At 35.5% G+C, this 17,890-nt stretch overlaps 1 protein-coding gene across 6 annotated transcripts in view; it reads right to left on the bottom strand.

Moving 5' to 3' along the window:
* TENM2 (teneurin transmembrane protein 2) overlaps positions 1-17,890 on the bottom strand; it is a 3,416,041-nt gene that overhangs the window by 1,769,500 nt on the left and 1,628,651 nt on the right. For 5 of the 6 annotated variants that reach the window (XM_070232936.1, XM_070232935.1, XM_070232934.1 and 2 more), the window contains one exon: positions 14,981-15,026. The exons of the other annotated variant lie outside the window; for it this stretch is intronic. The gene's annotated coding sequence lies outside the window, so the exon portion shown is untranslated. The remainder of the gene's footprint in view (positions 1-14,980; positions 15,027-17,890) is intronic. 6 annotated transcript variants of the gene reach the window in all.

The following is a 17,890-nucleotide window of genomic DNA, read 5'->3' on the forward strand; positions in this document are numbered from 1 at the left end:
AATACTTAGGAATAAACTTAACCAGGGAGGGGAAAGACTTGTACACTGAAAACTACAAGACGTTGGTGGAAGAAATTAAAAAAGACACAAATAAATGGAAAGACATTCTATGTTCATAGATTAGAAGAATTATTATTGTTAAAATGTCTATACTACCCAAAGCAAAATAAAGATTCATTATCCCCATCAAAATCACAATGGCATATTTTACATAAATAAAAAAAAATCCTAAAATTTACATGCAACCACAAAAGACCCAGAATAGCCAAAGTAATCTTGAGAAAGAAGAACAGAGCTGGAGACCTCACACCATGTGATTTAAAAATATATTACAAAGCTACAGTAATTAAACCAGTATGGTACTGGCATAAAGGCAGACATATAGACCAATGGAACAGAATAGAGAGCCCAGAAAAAACCCTAGACATCCATGGTGAACTGATCTTTGACAAGGGTACCAAGAACACGTTAGAGAAAGGATAATCTCCTTACCAAATGTTTTTGGGAAAACATGCAAAAACTGAAATTGGACCCCGATCTTACACCATAGATAAAAATCAACTCAGAATAGATTAAAGACTTAAATGTTATGACCTGAAACTGTAAAACTCCTAGAAACATAGAGAAAAACCTTCTTGACATTAGGCTTTGCAATGATTTCTTGGATATGACACCAGAATCATGGGCAACAAAGGCAAAGATAGACAAATGGGACTACCTCAAACTAAAGAATTTTTGCATAGTGAAAGGAAGAATCAAATGAATGAAAAGGCAACCTATGGAATGGGAGAAAATATTTGAAACCACATATCTGATAAGAGGTTAATACCCCTACTCCTACAACTCAAAGGCAAAAAACAAATAACTCAATCAAAGCAAACACTCTCCTGATTTCCATCACCAGATTTGCTTTGCCTATTTTAGGACTTCATAGAAATAGAAGCATAGAGTACATAGCCATTTGTATCTGGATTCTTTCACATGTCTCTGAGATTAACCTATGTAGTTTGTTCCTTTTTTATCCCTGAGTAGTATTTCCTTGATTAAAAGTAGTTTAATTAGGTTTGGTATTTTTTTCATGTTAGACAAAAAACAGGACTGTTTCTAGATTGTAGGTTTTATGAGTAAAGCTGCCATGAACATCCTTGTACAAGGTTCTTGCTGACATGTGTTTTCATTTCTCTCAGATAAAGTCCTAGGAGCACTGTGCTACTTTATAAAAATCTAATTTGAACATAGACTGTAAGAGTCAAGGCTATTTTCATATTCAACCTAGAGGAATTTAAATATTATTTTCTAAGAAGCTGCACTCCACATTGAAAATGGTCTCTTTTGCCAAAGGGGAACATATCTTGCCAAAAGGCTTGAGTATAAGCTTCACCAAATAGCAGCTTTCTTCCCTCTGGGCTCCCTCTACATGGAGAAAAATGATGGGAAAGGGCCTAGAAGTCATGCCTAACACATTAAATGGATAATACACTCCAAACATGAGTAGAAGAGAGACTTGATAAAGTTGATTAAAATGTATCTTTGGGGAAGGGTGGAAATGTGTGTGTTTGTGTATGTGTGTGCGTGCATGTTATGTGTGTGTCTATGCATAATTTCCCATTTATTTATTCCTAATAGTCCTGAAATTAATGGATTAATGGAAATTAAAGTATGAAAACCAATTTGATGCCCTCATATGAATACCATTATTAAATTTCAGTCTATAAATAACACAATACCACAAGTTGTTCATGATATTAAAAGTACCATCACTTTTATTCCTACTTTGGTTAAAAATAGAGAAATATTCAATCAGATTTTCCCCCTGATCACTTTATTCGGCAATCTTTGAAATAGCCTGTGGCATGATCAGTTAACAATTCTGTAAAAAGAGTGTCTTTCTCAGCCTTGTTTTCCATATCATGGATTTGGCTGTGCAACTCAAAGACAAAGTATATTATTTTTGTTTTTCTAATCAGCACTTTTCCCATTAATTTGCAAGTTAACTCTAAAATGTTAAATGTTAAATAGTGGTTATTTACTTTTATCCACTCCATGAAATGGAGCATTATCATTCTATGCATCAAAATATTTAAAGGTGACACAATTTCACCTCTAATATTGCTGACTAACTTGGACTTGATACCTAGGGCTATAATATTGCTATTAGTGAGTAAGAGGAAGAGTAATATACAATATGCAGTACAAGACAGAGGTCTCTTATTATGAAGACAATGCAGACTCTGTTACAGGCAATGTTTATGCAACTGAAGGAGTGTTCCAATAAATGTCCAAACTAAGCTGGAAGAACCAACCTGGAAGATGATGATGATGAACTCATGATATTATTGGTTAGACACCAAAGTGAAGAAAAAGGACAAGGGTCCAATCACTCAGTACACAAAAGGACTTTCTTGTAAGGAGATAACCTATAGATCAGAATACCCCATGGTAACTGGCAGAGTGTAAAATAGTGCTCTTGACCTTGTGGAATTAGAACCTGGTTGGTCAAGAGGAAACCAGAAATCTAACTGTCAGGTGAATGTACAGCATCAGCAAATATCAACTCTCGTCACTGCATGGAAAGGGATAAAAAGGTGAGAGAAAAGTCTTGCATCTTTCATTTAATTAATAATAAGAAACTTTAATTTTTACTCAACTGACCTTCATATCTAATGCATTTTTATGGTTAATGTGATTCTATTAGTAAACATGTCTTCCCATTACTCAATGTTTAGCAGTTCATTCTTCATGCTTAATGTAATGAGACATAGAATGTGCACTCCTTTGGCAGAGGAGGGTATAACTTTAATACAAAGTACTACTAAAATTAAAAGTTACATATGCATTTACAAGATATATAGCCAGCCCTGGTCACCTAGTGGTTAAGATTTTGTGCCCTCACCCCTGCAAGCCCAGTTTCATTTCCAGGTCAGGGAACAACGCCACCCCTCTGTCGGTTATCATACTGTGGTGGCTGCATGTTGCTATGATGCTGAAAGCTATGCCACTGGTATTTCAAATACCAGCAGGGTCACCCATGGTGGATTGGTTTCAGTGGAGCTTCCAGGCTAAGACAGAGGAGGAAGAAGGACCTGGCCACCGACTTCCAAAAACACTGGCCTTGAAAACCCAGTGAATGGCAGAGTTTTCAGTCTGATACAGTGCCTGAAGGTGAGAGGATGGCACAGAAAGACCAGGCAGGGTTCCACTCTTCTGTACAAAGGGGCACTAGGAGTCAGAATTGACTGGACGGCACTAATAAAAAAATTATTATAGATACTACTAAGATTTACTACATCTCCACAGTGTGAGAAAAATATGCTTTGGAAATACATAAGATAATTAGGCAATGGATAATTCATACTAGAAATTCCTAAACCTTTTATTTCCATCTAATTTAAGGCTGATAATAGACCCCACTTCATTTCTTTTACTTCTCCATTTTGCAGTTCAAGACTGGAACAACTCATATTCACACCTGTGGTTTCATCCCAGACAGTACCTAAGCTGGTCTTGATGAATACATCAGAAGTTGAGGCATCACTGTCAGGTGGATTCAGAATTATGGTTTTTATTGATTGATTTTTTTAAAGATTTTATTTTTTATTTTTCCTTCTCCTCCCCAAAGCTCCCAAGTACATAGTTGTATATTTCAGTTGTGGGTCCTTCTAGCTGTGGCATGTGGAATACCGCCTCATTGTGGCCCGAAGAGCAGTGCCGTGTCCGCACCCAGGATTCAAACGGGCGAAACCCTGGCCCGCTGAAGCAGAGCGCACGAACTTAACCACTTGGCCATGGGGCCGGCCCCTGGATTCAGAATTAAACCTCATTCCTCAGGCCCATGACTCAGGCTCTCACTTAAGTTCCTTTCAGGCAAATTAGATCCAAAAGGTAAAGCTTCAACAGAAAGACTCCATACTTATTTGTTTCTTGAAATCTCTCCTTGCTATGTCCCACTTTCACAAAACTGTTTTTCTGGAAACATGGAAGGCTAGAAACAAACCTGGGCTCTGAATATGCTCCCTCTCCCCAGAGAAGGATGTAGCTTTGTCATTGCTATTTGTTTTAAGAGTGATGTGCTGGAACAGGCCCAAATTGGCTCTTGATTTGGTTACATTACCAGGAACTTTGTGAACTTATTGTTAAAGTCATCATTAAAAATTAAGTTATATAAAGTTACAATGAAATTGATTATATGGAAAACAAAGATAGTAAATACTCAAAACTCAACACTTTGCATCAGTTTCTGAGGGTCGCCACAACCAATTACCAAAAAGATGCCACAAGTCCTGGAGGCTAGAAGTCTAAAGTCAAGCTGTTCCCACACTTGCTCTGAAGGTTCATGGGAAGAATCCTTCCTTGCTTTTTCTGACTTTTGGTGGCTGTTGGTCATCTTTTGCATTCCTTGGTTTGTGGCAGTTTAACTCTAATTTCTACCTCCATCTTCACATGGCTTTCTTCCCTATGTCTCCTCTGCGTCTTCAAATCTGTCTCTCCTTATAAGAATACCAGTCATTGGGGGCCGGCTCTGTGGCTTAGTGGTTAAGTTCGTGTGCTCTGCTGCGGCGGCCCAGGGTTCGGATCCTGGGCGCGGACATGGCACCGCCCGTCAGGCCACGTTGAGGCGGCGTCCCACATCCCACAACTAGAAGGACCTGCAACTAAGATATACAGCTATGTGCAGGGGTGGTTTGGGGAGATAAAGCAGAAGAAAAAAAAAAAAAAGATTGGCAACAGTTGTTAGCCCAGGTGCGAATCTTTACCAGTCATTGGATTCAGGTCCCACCCTAATCCAATATGACCTCATCTTAAACTGATTATATCTATGAAGATCTTATTTCCAAACAATTTTAGAACTTCAACATATCTTTCTTTGGGGACATAATTAAACCCACAACTTCTTAATTATTTTACTCCATTTTACTGTTACCTTGTGTTCTTGGGTTTACCATGGAAATATTTACATGGTAGCAACCACTACAAAAAATTGGCAACACTATAAATCAGGGCTTGACTTGCCATCTTGCTGATTGCAAATGTTTTCTCTAATAGGCAAGAAAGTAAATATTTTAGGCTTTCTGCACTATACACTCTCCGTAGCAACTACTTAACTCTACCATTGTAATGTGAAATCAGACCTAGGCAATACATAAATAAATAGGCTTGGCAGTGTTCCAATCAAACTTTATTTACAAAATCAGGTGGTGGACCAGATTTATCCTGTGAGTGATAGTGGGCTGACCTCTAGTCTAGACTTAAGAAAGTAATGTATAAAATATTAATAAGGCAGACAAATTTCAAAGTGTGTTACATCTATCGTTGTTACATTGTTAATAGCACACACACAAAAAAACTGAGGAAATATTACTTAAGTATTTGAAAGCTATTCTTCAATTTGGCAAAGAAGTTGCCCAAGTCATTGATGAATTTGAGGGAAGTTCTAACATATGTATTTTTGTCTTACTCATTAATGTAAATAAGAATAAAAACCAATATTTCTGTCAGAACTACGACATTAATCAATCAGTCGCCACTGCTACTTAGCTACAGATATCAGAGTATGGCAAAAATCAAGGGAAAATTTTTCAAGAATCAATTGGCCATGTGGAATTTACATAAATAGTATTGCATATTTTGTAATTTTTTGTAAATGGTGTCCCACACATTATAAAATTTATGATAAACTTATGTATGCATATACGTGCATGCTTTTTTTTCTGGAAAGCTAATTGTTAAACTTTGGCTGGTATACCATTACCCAAACACCTAAAGTTTGTAAATATTCCTGCAAATGGTAGTACATATACTGAAAATGTAAGCTCTGACAGCGTGATGATGTAAACCCAAAATATGTAGAGAGTGGAGTAGAAAAATTTTACCAAGTCCTCAGATTGGTGAGAACTATACTCCTCCTAGTTCTACTAGCATTAATGAACATGATGAGCAAACTAGAGCCCAAGAGAAAACTAGACAAATGGATAAATCTACATAGCTTTGATGATTAAACTTAAGACTTCCATTAGACTGTTTGTAATCTCTTTCTGCAATCTTTTGTGAAACATAGCACCTACGCAAGAGAGGTGACTTAAAGTTTCAATGACCACCTGAGTCACACCTGAACTTGTGACATCTTTGGTACACAACGGCTTGGACCTCTCTTGTTTAGGGCCAGCCAGTCTTTGAAGCTGGATCATGTTTCTTATCTGTTCTTCATTGGGTATGGATTCATTTTTATATTTATCCTTTCTAAGTTTCACTCCTTGTTCTTTAAAATAAAGATTATCAACATATCTCTGCACTATAAATGTTATGCAACTTAAAGAGATTAAACACAGAAAGTACTCTTCACACAATGAGCACCAAATTTATGCATGTTATAACCATCATCCCCACTAATTCTGCTATAACTAACATAATTATTAATTTTTCCAGTAGGCCTCAATTTTCTGAGAATCCAGGAAGCCTATGTCAGGCTCCATGGCTGGAAAGAAGTGATATCTGTAAAATAAAATACAAATAATTCAATTTCTGTTCATTTTTCCTAAAGTCATTCTAATGTATGAGCAACAGGACTGGTCTTTGTGGTATGATGGCCTAAAATACCTAATGGGGGAGAATGTTTTGGCCTCAAATAATTGCATCCATGCATGCGGGCACCTCCTCTGGCTAAAGTCAGTAGATGGAAACGCATGTTGAATTCTATCTAATGTCGATCATTGCATGTAAAATCAAGCGATCAACTAAGAAGTGGTTATGACATGATCATTTTTACATTGTGTGACATGTTCCTGTTGTACTGTCAACAAACATAAACTTTAATCTCCACAAAGAGAGTTTCTGTAAACTGTGTGCACACTAATGCTTTTCTTTTGCATGCCACTTTTCCCCAGAGAAATTCCTTTTACCTTGATTTCTTTTCCACAATTGTAATTCATTTCTGACTGACATGCTGACAAATCTATTCAATTTCTTTATATTATTTTAGTCATTGATTATTCCAACATATTTTTACTCTCTCTTTTTCCTTTTTAAAATAAATACCGTTCCCTTTGTCTGCACAGATGGCTTTAAATATATATTCAAGTTCAAGAGAGAAGTACATGTCATCTATATTAGTCTTGCCATGTCTAATTTGAAATTTGGTATCTTGACTTTGGACACCAGATTGAAATAGATTCTTCATCGCCAAAAATGTCCTTTAGAATTTAAAATCTATCAGAATCAATACAGTGTGGTTTCAAACACTCATGTGGCCTGTCTATACATAATAAATGAGCAGAATATTGAGATACCAATGGAGTTTTAAATTCAATTTTCTGTCAAATTAGAGCAGTCCCAAATGGGAAACAGGAACCGATATTTTGTTAGATGGTTGGATAACACGCTGCCTATGCTATTCCCTTGTTCCAAATACTTTTATTTTCCTCCTAAAGACATTCCACGCCATGTTTCTCAAGGTCACATTATAGTTCTCTATTCATCTTGGCTCCGGCTAACTTATGGCCTTCGTTTTCTGTGCCACTTGCCCTATGCAGACATTCATATTCTAACCCATCAATGCTTAGCTGCCCTTCCTGTTTAAATGTGTTCATAATGAGTAGGGAGACACTGATATATTCAGAATTGCTTACTATTTGGAACAATTGATCTATTTCTTGCTCATCACCCTTGAGGACAAGGACCTTGGTCATCTAAGCCTCTGTACAGTTCTAGGTACATAATTGGTATTAAATGTATATTTGTTGACTGACAAAATTAATGAATTCCCATGAAGATGTTGATTCATACTCTCCTTTCTTATGTTCTATCACAATAATTAAAAGCAAGTTCTTGAGGAGATCACCTTAGTTTCTATTTTACTAAGACTATTCTTCCTTGTCCCTACGTTTTCTTCTGAAATGGGTTCCTTTGCTGAAGTGTCACCCACTGTGATCATAAACTTCAGTATATTTCATCCATAGATGATTATCTTTAAAACTGAGAAAACAAGAATTTTTATTCAGGACATCACTTCACTAATGTGTTAAAATATATCCAAGTTCAGTGTTTATTAAAAAAAGATGAAAGTAAGAGAAAATTAAGTAGTCTTTGTTTCATACACATGTTTAAGTCAGGTTTGATAATAACAAAGTAATTTTACAGTAAGTCTTACAAATTAAATTTTAAAAAAATTACCTGGATTTCATTCTTTCTATGCTGACATTTTTAAATTGACGATCATTGTCATCTATTGTGAATTTGATATCAACTCATGAGAAAAGTGATACACTGTCTATTACATTCATAATTTTGAAGCCCTGAAAGATGGGCATATTTTCATGAGTTCAGAAATAAAATGGTTTATTGATTCCAACTATCCAGAGATGTTTCTGATTGTCATGTACTCACAATTTGGTGATAGATATGTTGCTTCTTTTCTATGCATTTGAAATCTTAGTTCGAAGCTACAACGTATCCCATGAAAAGGAAATAAACTACAATGGACAACTGTGCTGATGACCATTCTACAGCTCAAGAAATAAAGTATTATGGTAATAAGCTATGACTACTATAAAGTATTATGGTATTAAGCTATGACTACTAACATGATGCTTAGTTATATTTAGGCTTAACATTGTTCTATGTTTCAGTTTCCTTGTATAGTAAAAGAGGAGAAAAATACAAACATTCTAGATTTAGTAGCAATATAAGATACTCTCTCTTAACTACACTTTCATTAATAAAATCTAGGATCAAGCGTTGAATTTATGTTAAAAAAAATTCTGGCCATCCAATCAATTTAAATTCTCTTTTTACTCATATTGCTTTAGTTATTTCTTTCAAATAGCAATTGAATTACTGGTGTTTTCTTTTTGTTGTTGTTGTTTTATCTTTCAATGCTGGTTTCCCTTGAACAACTAACTTTTAGCTGAGACCGTAGAACTACTGCAAAATAGGTACCTTATCTTATTTTGGCCTGAATCCAACAAGGTTGTAAATCGTTTTCCAAATCAAGGCATAGGTAACCCTGTCATTTATATTCTACAATAGCATAAGATAGCATCATATTTGCTGATTCTCTAACATCCTATAACTCTACTGTAACTAACGAGATTCTCTTCTCGGAAATTGAGTGGGGAAGGCATTCCTGTAGAGTGTGCCATTTCCAGACAATGTTCTCTTAATTTTTTAATGCAACTATTATTGTGATTTATAATTGAATTGAAGGTTCTCTGTAATCTTTTTCAGGATATGTTCATTGTTATTAGTGAAATCCTTAACTCCTTGAAAGGCATGTTTCATGAACCTCTTTAATAATATAACACTTTCCTGAAGAAGGGTGCAAGCCTTATTTTTCTTATGGATCAGATTTATACCTGCACATTTTCAAGGTCCTCCTAGATCTAAGTAACTCTAACTCAGAGGCCTGTTGAATTTGAGGAGAATTTTTCATCACTTGGCTTAGGAAGAAATACAAGGTACCTATTGGTTTTATATGTCATAATTCTGAATTATTTTCTGTATCAGAGCATCCACAAGTTAGCATGTATAGTGTGGTTTAAAGACATTGGCAAATAGTTGAAATTCTTTCTCTTATAATCATAATCGAATTCAAAAATTCTGCTAACTAATGAATAGGGTAGAGCATGTAAAAATACGTTTCCTATAACTATTGCACTGGCTTGACTTAATAATGACGAGCAGCTGTCCGGGAGAAAGTAGAAATATTTTATTAATAGGAAAAATGTGTTCAAACTGCATTGGTGCTCCAGCATTTCAAAATCTTTTAAATAGAGAATTCAAGAGAAGGAGAGTCTCTGTTGAACTATGTCTATAGGGCCTATTACCCACGATACTGGAAGGAGCTTCCTATAAATATTTTTCAGTCTTGTAGTGTGCATCTCGAGCATAGCAGAATAGCAGGGCTCCAAAATATGAATTATATATGCCTCCTGATAGTGTATTAACACAATAATTGAAGATAGAATTGCAATAAATTCTTCCCCTACTCTTTTCCAAATTTCTCAAAAACAGGTTTCGGTTATAGTGAAGTTTTGGACATTATTTCCCACTTACCCAAAAAGTTAAGGAGAAAAGAAAAATTTAGTGCTAAGAAATACATATGGTAAAGCTAAATATTAGTTTGGAATTAAATACTTATTTTCTCATCTTATTAACTTACTAGATGCTGGAGGTAGAACTTGAAAAAAGTTTGACTAGAAATTAGAATCTGCTACTGTCACCAGCATTTATTCAATGCATACAAAACAAATTCAAGAAGAACATGACAGTCAACAATGGGAGAAAAAGTCTACTGAATTACTTCTTGAATAATACAAAGAAAATGCAGAGGGATCACACCAAATAGTTGCTATTGGGCATAGAGTTGTTAGAATTTGGACTAACATAATTATATTTTTTAGCCAAGTGTGTGAGAGTTATCCCTATGGTAATAGAAATTAAAAAGATGGGATCATGAATCCAGGCGAACAAATCAAACCATCTCATCAATTATTAAGGAAACTCTCAGACATTAGTTTATACATATTCTGTTACAAGCAAGTGAGAATAGGGCAAAAAAGTTATTGAAACGTGTTTCATACTAGAAGCAATAACAGACATTTTGATATTTGGAAACAATTCCTAATTTTGTCAGAAGTCAGCAATGTATTCATTCTCACAAAGTGTAAAACAGTAGCACGGTGCTTGTGCCCACATGCTAACAAAGAGTCATTTTGGGAAAGCACAAATGTCTGTAAGGAGATGAAAAATTATCTTAAGATTAAAGAACAGAAAAATACCAGTACATACAGTAAGTTTTTTTTTAAAGATAGAGTGAGGGTTAATCATCAAATTTTGAAAGGAAAGAAAGAAAGTTGGAAGAAAGGTAGGAGAGAGGAAATAAAGAAAATATCAACATGAGCTATAATGTCCACCATAACATCCTAATGTTTTGTTATCCTCTCAAATTTGCTACAAGATTTTTAGGTTTATAAGATGGGCCCTCTCTTCAGTTGCTAATTTGGGAGCCATATTAAAAATCAACTATCATATATACTAATTAGATATTTTATAAAACTGGTATTAAATTCAGAAGTTGGGTTAAACGACCAGGAAATTTATATTCCAGTAAAATATTAATTACATGTCTTTAGACAATAGGATGTGAACTTTCAGGTTTAGCGCAATACTTTCAACTATAAAAATATCCTTTAAAAAACTCTTCCTCTCATCTCTGGCCCCTGAAGTTTCTGAATTGAGACTATAGATGTTCTTAGTGTTCACTCCAGGTTAGTTACATGTGATGGCCATGTCTCATTTTGGCATTCCATGCTACATAATTTATAATACACTACTTAATTTACAATCTGGCTAGATTGTTTTGTTGTGTAGAGAGACTCAAATGGAACATATTTCATTATCTTAGCTCCTAGAAGAACACTGTGGAGAATGAAATGGTCTTAAATTGGCATTCCTCACAACATGCCAGGTTTCAGAAAGACAGAGTCCAGTTGCTTTTAGCTAAATCAGACAAATGGTTTTGTCAAGAGTCACCAATATAAAATTCCTGAGCTCCACATACATATCATCATATCCAAAGGCTGCCCCATTGCTGGCAAAAATGAACATTTTTAGAGATACAAGATTAAGAAATCACAATCATTGCTTCAAAGACAGAATAGGAAATTCCATCTACAAAATGTCACAAGCTAAGGTATTTAAGTCTAGCATTCCTTTCTGTAATTCCTTATGCTTCAAACTCTCTCATACATAACATTCTCTTAGGATCTACATCTTATTCAGATGTCACATGATTTTTCTCTTCATAAACACCTAAGGGAGAAGAAAACAACCACACATGGCTCCTTGCATGTGGTCACGCCCTGTCTGACTTCTCTTTACACGTGAATTGAGGTTTTCCCTCTATGGGCCCTTTTAGCAGGGATTTCAAAATGTCTTCAAATTTTACCATATCTAATGGTGGCTATTGACACACGTAGTCTATGTGTATAACTGGTCACGTAGTAAAGGCAAGCTATGACTTTGTATTTTAAGAAGTAAAGAGAAAACAATACATATATCATTTTAAAAGCTGCTTCCTGCATTCATCATAGAATGGGCTCATTTTGCTTGAAGAAAATAAATTAATGCACAGAATGATAAGAAATACATCACACCTGGTAAGTATTTGTAAACAGAAGATGAAACGCTGAGAGTTTCAGGTCTGATGGCAAGAGGAGGACAGAATTACTCTATATGGGTAAAAAGCCCAAAGAGAAGCATGTGTGGTGCATGTTTGTGTGTGAGTGTGAGTGTGTGCACATGTTTCTTTTGGATAAGCAGAAGGCATATGAGAGAACAGAAGGGAGAAAAGTGAGGAAGAGAGAGAAGACAGGAAAGAATGCAAAACTCTATGGCAAGGTTACAATGAAAGATGCCCCTTAGGGGAGCAAGAAAGTTTTTGGAGAACTTTAAAGTCTAGTACAAAAAGTAAGATCTTATTATATAGGGCCTCATATGATACTCTCTATTATTAGCAACTCTGCTGTAAAGATGGCTATATTTGTATAAGTTGACTGATTTGTGGAGATGAGTTTCATCTCTGTGTCAACATGGTAAAGAACAGAGACTGCATGAAGATATATCATGAAAACCTTGATCCCATTAGGGATTTACAGAAATCTCATTGAGAACTTTGGAATTGCACAGAATGGGAATTGCACTTGGGATCATACCAATTTTCCCTGGAATGCAACAGATAACGTGCATTTGAAAGAGATCCAGCTGGCATATGAACTGTGTGAAAAATTCCTTACCTCAAGGGTTCATGTAAAGTAAGTGAGTGAAATGCGGCAGGCAGGAGACGTTAGGAGATGATGGGGACTATGGGAACCTGGAATCTCCTGCCATTTCCAAATGGGGCTGCTGCTCCTTAGTTCCACGATAAATAGGCCATATGAGAACATGTATTCAGTGTTACTAGAGTTACTAATTTTTCCCAGAGAAGATCCAAATCTAAATATTTAGGTAAAATATCTCCTTTTTTGTTTTAGTAATGTCTATGAGTCAGATTAATATGGGGGATACCAGTTTTTCAAATCTTGACGTGCATATTAGCTGAAATTTCACTCCTTACAAAATCAATTAAAATAAGTTAGTTCTTTTTCAGCTTATAAAAACATAAATCCAAAATATTCGCCTTCCCCCTCCCTAAGGAATGGCTCACATGTAATTGTCCAAGACTGTGTTTCAGATGTCACATCCTCATTTCAGGAAGCAGTATAGGGGAACTTGACAATGTCAGAGACAGTGGGGTATTTCTCTGCAATGTAGATAGATCTTTCTTCTTCCCAAAGGGCAAAGACATGAAGCAGCTATCTCTTGGGGAAGACTCCTGTAAGCTATCACCTGATATTCCAAAAACATACCACTGGCCTAAACTCTGTCAGTGGTTACAACTTGCTGATAAGGAGTCTTGGAAATATAATCCCTTTCTGCTTGTTCCTTGCGCATCTAAAAATTCAATTTTATTTTGGAAGAAGAGTAGAACGTAAATTGGGGGATGTCCAGGACAAATGGCATTGTCTATGTGGTTGGTAAAGAGGGTAACTCTAACACTGATACTTTCTTACCTTTCTCACATCCATTACAAATTCTCACTATAATGAACGTGGTCCAGTAGACAAAGTGTTGTTAATTTCACTCATTCTCAATTAAGCTGTTGGTGGCATGCCACAGCAATGAAGTTCAAAGACATTTTTTAAATATGTGAAGATATTTCAAAAAACCATTTTGAATTGTTAATGTTTAATTAGGAAATAGTTCAAAATAGAGAAAACCAGGATAATCAATGTTACAGATACCCATGTAGCCACTAGTTAGATTAAATTGACATTCATACATTGCCATACAAGTTCTCTCTTTCTTGAAACAAATCTTTAGGGAAGATCCAAATATGCAAAGCCCATGTGGAACTGAATTGTTTGAAGATGAAGGAAGGCTCAGAATTCCACCCTCTGTACAACCACTATCACCCCAAAATCTCCAGGGTTCTACTGAGTATTGAACTGGCAAAATTCAATAAGGCACTGACAATCAAAGGTATATTACTACTTCAAAGTTTCTTAGAATTTAGACTTCTGAATACACAAGTAGGAACAATGGGTCTACAATACAACCATATTTTTCTCTTTCTCCCTCTCCTTGTCTTTTTTCCTTCTCTCTCTCTTTCCTTTTAAAGGAGCTCTTGATTTCATTATTTATTACACAGGAAAAAATTATTTGCTCTAACTCTGTTATTTGTCTACATTCAGTGACTTCAGAAAATTTCTGAAAACACTTTGACCTAATTCTTTCTATTTGAAGAAGATGATTCCAATTATCTATCTATTTCACATTCAGAAGTGAAATGTACCATGTAAGTCATCCATAAGAATGCCATGTCTTCTTATTTTACAGGATTGGTTATAATATAACAAATGTTTTATTCTTTCATAAAGTCAAATACATTTAAAATTCATAGAAAATCAATAACTAAATGACTCTAAAATACAAAAACATGATTACACTATAATCAACTCTAGTCTAGGACCTTTTGCACCTGAACCCGAATATGATTCATATTCAGATGCCTAGCTAGACACTGCCCTGTGATTTTAAGCACTACCTTTACCATAACAAATTAAAAGGAAAAAAACTGCACAGAGAGATGAGAGTCACGATTCTAAAACAAGAATTCATCCAGAGTTTTTCTTGCCACTTTGGCCATGATCCACTTAACAATATGGAACAGTAAGGTGGTTGGCATGCAGAAAACACGGGTCTCAAAATGTCAGGGACAAGTGGTGTATTTCTGTGCAGCAGAGCTATAGCAAGAGTTTCATTTCCTCCTAAAAGACTCAATTTGTCTAATTTATCTGAGACACGAGCCCCGGAGAGTTCCTGAACAAGTTTTACACAATGTATTCTGCACACTTCAAAAGTAAGAAATAAATATGATATGACTTACCCTGACCTCCCTTCCAGTAACTCCTGCCTTCATTCACTCCTCATTTCTAAAGAAAGAAAAAGCAAGAAGCGCTTATTGTTCATGTACCTACCAGTTACATAATTTAATCCAGAATATAATTCTTCAAAAATTAACTGCTGAATGGCAGTTTTTTTTTTAATCTCTGACACGTTGTTGAATTGATTCTTTTTAAACCACTTTATTGAGGTATGATTGACATACAAAAACCTGTACATATTTAATGTATACAATTTGATGAGTTTGGAGATAAGTACCCACTTGTGAAACCATTACCACAATCTATACCATAAGCATATCCATCACTTCCAGAAGTTTCCTCTGAAAATTGTTTTAATGTTTGCTATCATTAACCACTCACTTTACCTGTTATAGACCAAAGTAGACCAGTACACATCTGTTCAAGAAACCTAGACTGCTCCCTTTTTCTTCAGAATACATCTGTCCTTAGATTTTGAGTTAAATATAGCTTTTTGATCTGTAATTCATTTTGGAATTTTAAAAAATTTCTTTAACTAGATTGGAAAGAGAATACTTGAGCAAATTTTCCCTTTCCTGTCATTTACTTAGGTCAACCGACGCCCTCCATCTCATATAGGCTTATTTCTTTAATCGTCTCATCTCTAAATACGTCTAAACTAATTTAGAACAATCAGGCAGCCAAATTCAATGTCTGCTAAAAAAATGGGATACTGGGAATTTCACACATTGAGTAAATATTCTCATCTTTCAAAATGAAGGAAAGAAGAAGCTTCAAAGGTGAAATAGCTGAGTAAATGTTGATATCATAAAGAGTTAACGTTAAGAATTTAAGCATGAGTCTGATAAACGGATTCTATTCATTTGAAATTCTTTTAAAAATAGTAAGTCAGAGAAAAATGGCTTGATGCCTGCTGCAATTTGATGTAATTCTGAGAAATAAGTAAAGATGGAGGTTTGCAAAATACTGGAGAGTCACCTCTTTTTCTAATTGCAATTGTATTTAAGTCAAAGTTGAGCAGCCCCACGGGGCCCCACTGGTATTAGAATAACAAGTTATGGCTGGCAAAAACACACTAGCTCTCTAGCCATTGGGCAAAATTGACAATAAAGTCTCAGTAAAAGAAGAAGTTGGCACAACCACTTCCTTCCATCATATGCTGACAGGAAAAAATAATGAAAGCTGCACCAACAACTGTACTTAAGATGAAAATGCACTTACATGAAATACTGGATTCTGAGGCAATTAAGGTTTTCATTTATAACAGCTTGTTACCAGAGTGGTACCAACAGTCCTTCGTAATTAAAGGTGTCATTTCATCCCCAGACCCTTGGTAAGGAAAGTGAGAATTTACCTCCTGTTTCTTGGGAATTGTGGTTTTCTAATCATTTTGAAAGGGAGGGTGACAAGCTTAGTCACCTCCCCACTCTGTAATACATGAGCAGCCTGTCTTGGAAACAGCTTCTGAGGACCTGAACATTCCCGCCCTCCATGGTAATGTGTTTCATTTTGTAAATCCCTCACAATCTTGGTCAGGGCTCTTTTAAGGCAACTTGGCTCTGAACTTTTAGAAAGATGTGTTGTTTTACGTTAACACCAGAAGCTCTATACATCAAGGAAAAAACTTCAAGTGACGGGGGCTTCAAACGAATTTCTAATCTTTACAGTCCTTCAGTACTTATATCTTAAGAACGAAGGCATAATTTATTTTGGATGAAACCGAATTGCTCAGCTCTCTGCTAATAGGATCCTCAGGGCAAAAAGGGTGGTGAAAGCATCAACATAAAAAGCAGAAAGCTTCAGAATTTTTTGAAATTTAAGCCAGAAACAATAAATTAATAATTATGTTTGCCATGATTATTGCACATTTATGATAAATTGTTCTCACTTAGTAAATTGAACAATGAATGCGAGTGGCCCAGAGGATTAATAAAAGACTGCTTATATTGGCCTAAGAAGCATTGGTGACCACTCCAGTTTCATTAAGGAAGCCATCAAGCCATGTGCAGATGTCAGTGTACAATGTGATTCTTTTACCCCTTGTCCTTATGCTCTTTTCCCAGACTCAATTTGATTGGTTGCCAAATGTGTTTTCAAAATGAAAGCCGACCATTGTGAAGACCTTTCTGTTCTTGCTACAGAACTCTAGTAGAGTTCCCATTTGGTGAAAACACTTTTTTTGAGTCCAATCATGAAGATTTATTTTTCAATCAGGTCACATAATCAAAGGGATGCTTAAACATCTTAAACTGTCATTGTGGAGGGACAGAGCAGCATTCTATAAAAGAATCATCACTAAACCAATGGAGGTCCATCTGCCTAATTAGCCAGCAACGAAGATTGCCTTTGGTAAGCACAATATTAAAACTGTTTCCAGTTCTTCAAAGGGTGCTTCCCATCATCTTTCCTTGAAAATAATGAAAGGGAAGACACAATAACAGAGCACTAACGTGGATGAATGTAGCAAGGGCTCCAGGCAAGCATTGTGTTTCCTCCTGTGAAAAGTATCACCATTTATTATCACTCATTAAAATTTAATTTTATATGGCATCTTTAACAGGTCATTTTTTAAATTGGAATTTGTAGGCAACATTACTGACTAGTTAAATATTGCGAAAAAACAGATCTTCATAGATTTATTGTTTTAAGCTATTATTAAAGAGGTACCTTAAAAAAACAAAACAAATTATTTCCCTCTTAAAGAGCAAGATTGTTGTCCTTTCTAAGTAGTTTAGTTTACACAGTATTTCCACTAGGTTGTTGCACTGAAGCACCTCAAAAACCTAATTAGAAGTAGAAAATCATTAGCATATAAAGGACTTAAACCTATAACAAAACTATGGCATATTTAAACCAAGACTAAAATGGTAAAATAGAAATAGCACTAGAATGGAAAGTGGAGTTGAACATAT

The sequence above is a fragment of the Equus caballus genome, chromosome 14 (genome assembly GCF_041296265.1).
Source record: "Equus caballus isolate H_3958 breed thoroughbred chromosome 14, TB-T2T, whole genome shotgun sequence".
Classification (NCBI taxonomy): domain Eukaryota; kingdom Metazoa; phylum Chordata; class Mammalia; order Perissodactyla; family Equidae; genus Equus; species Equus caballus.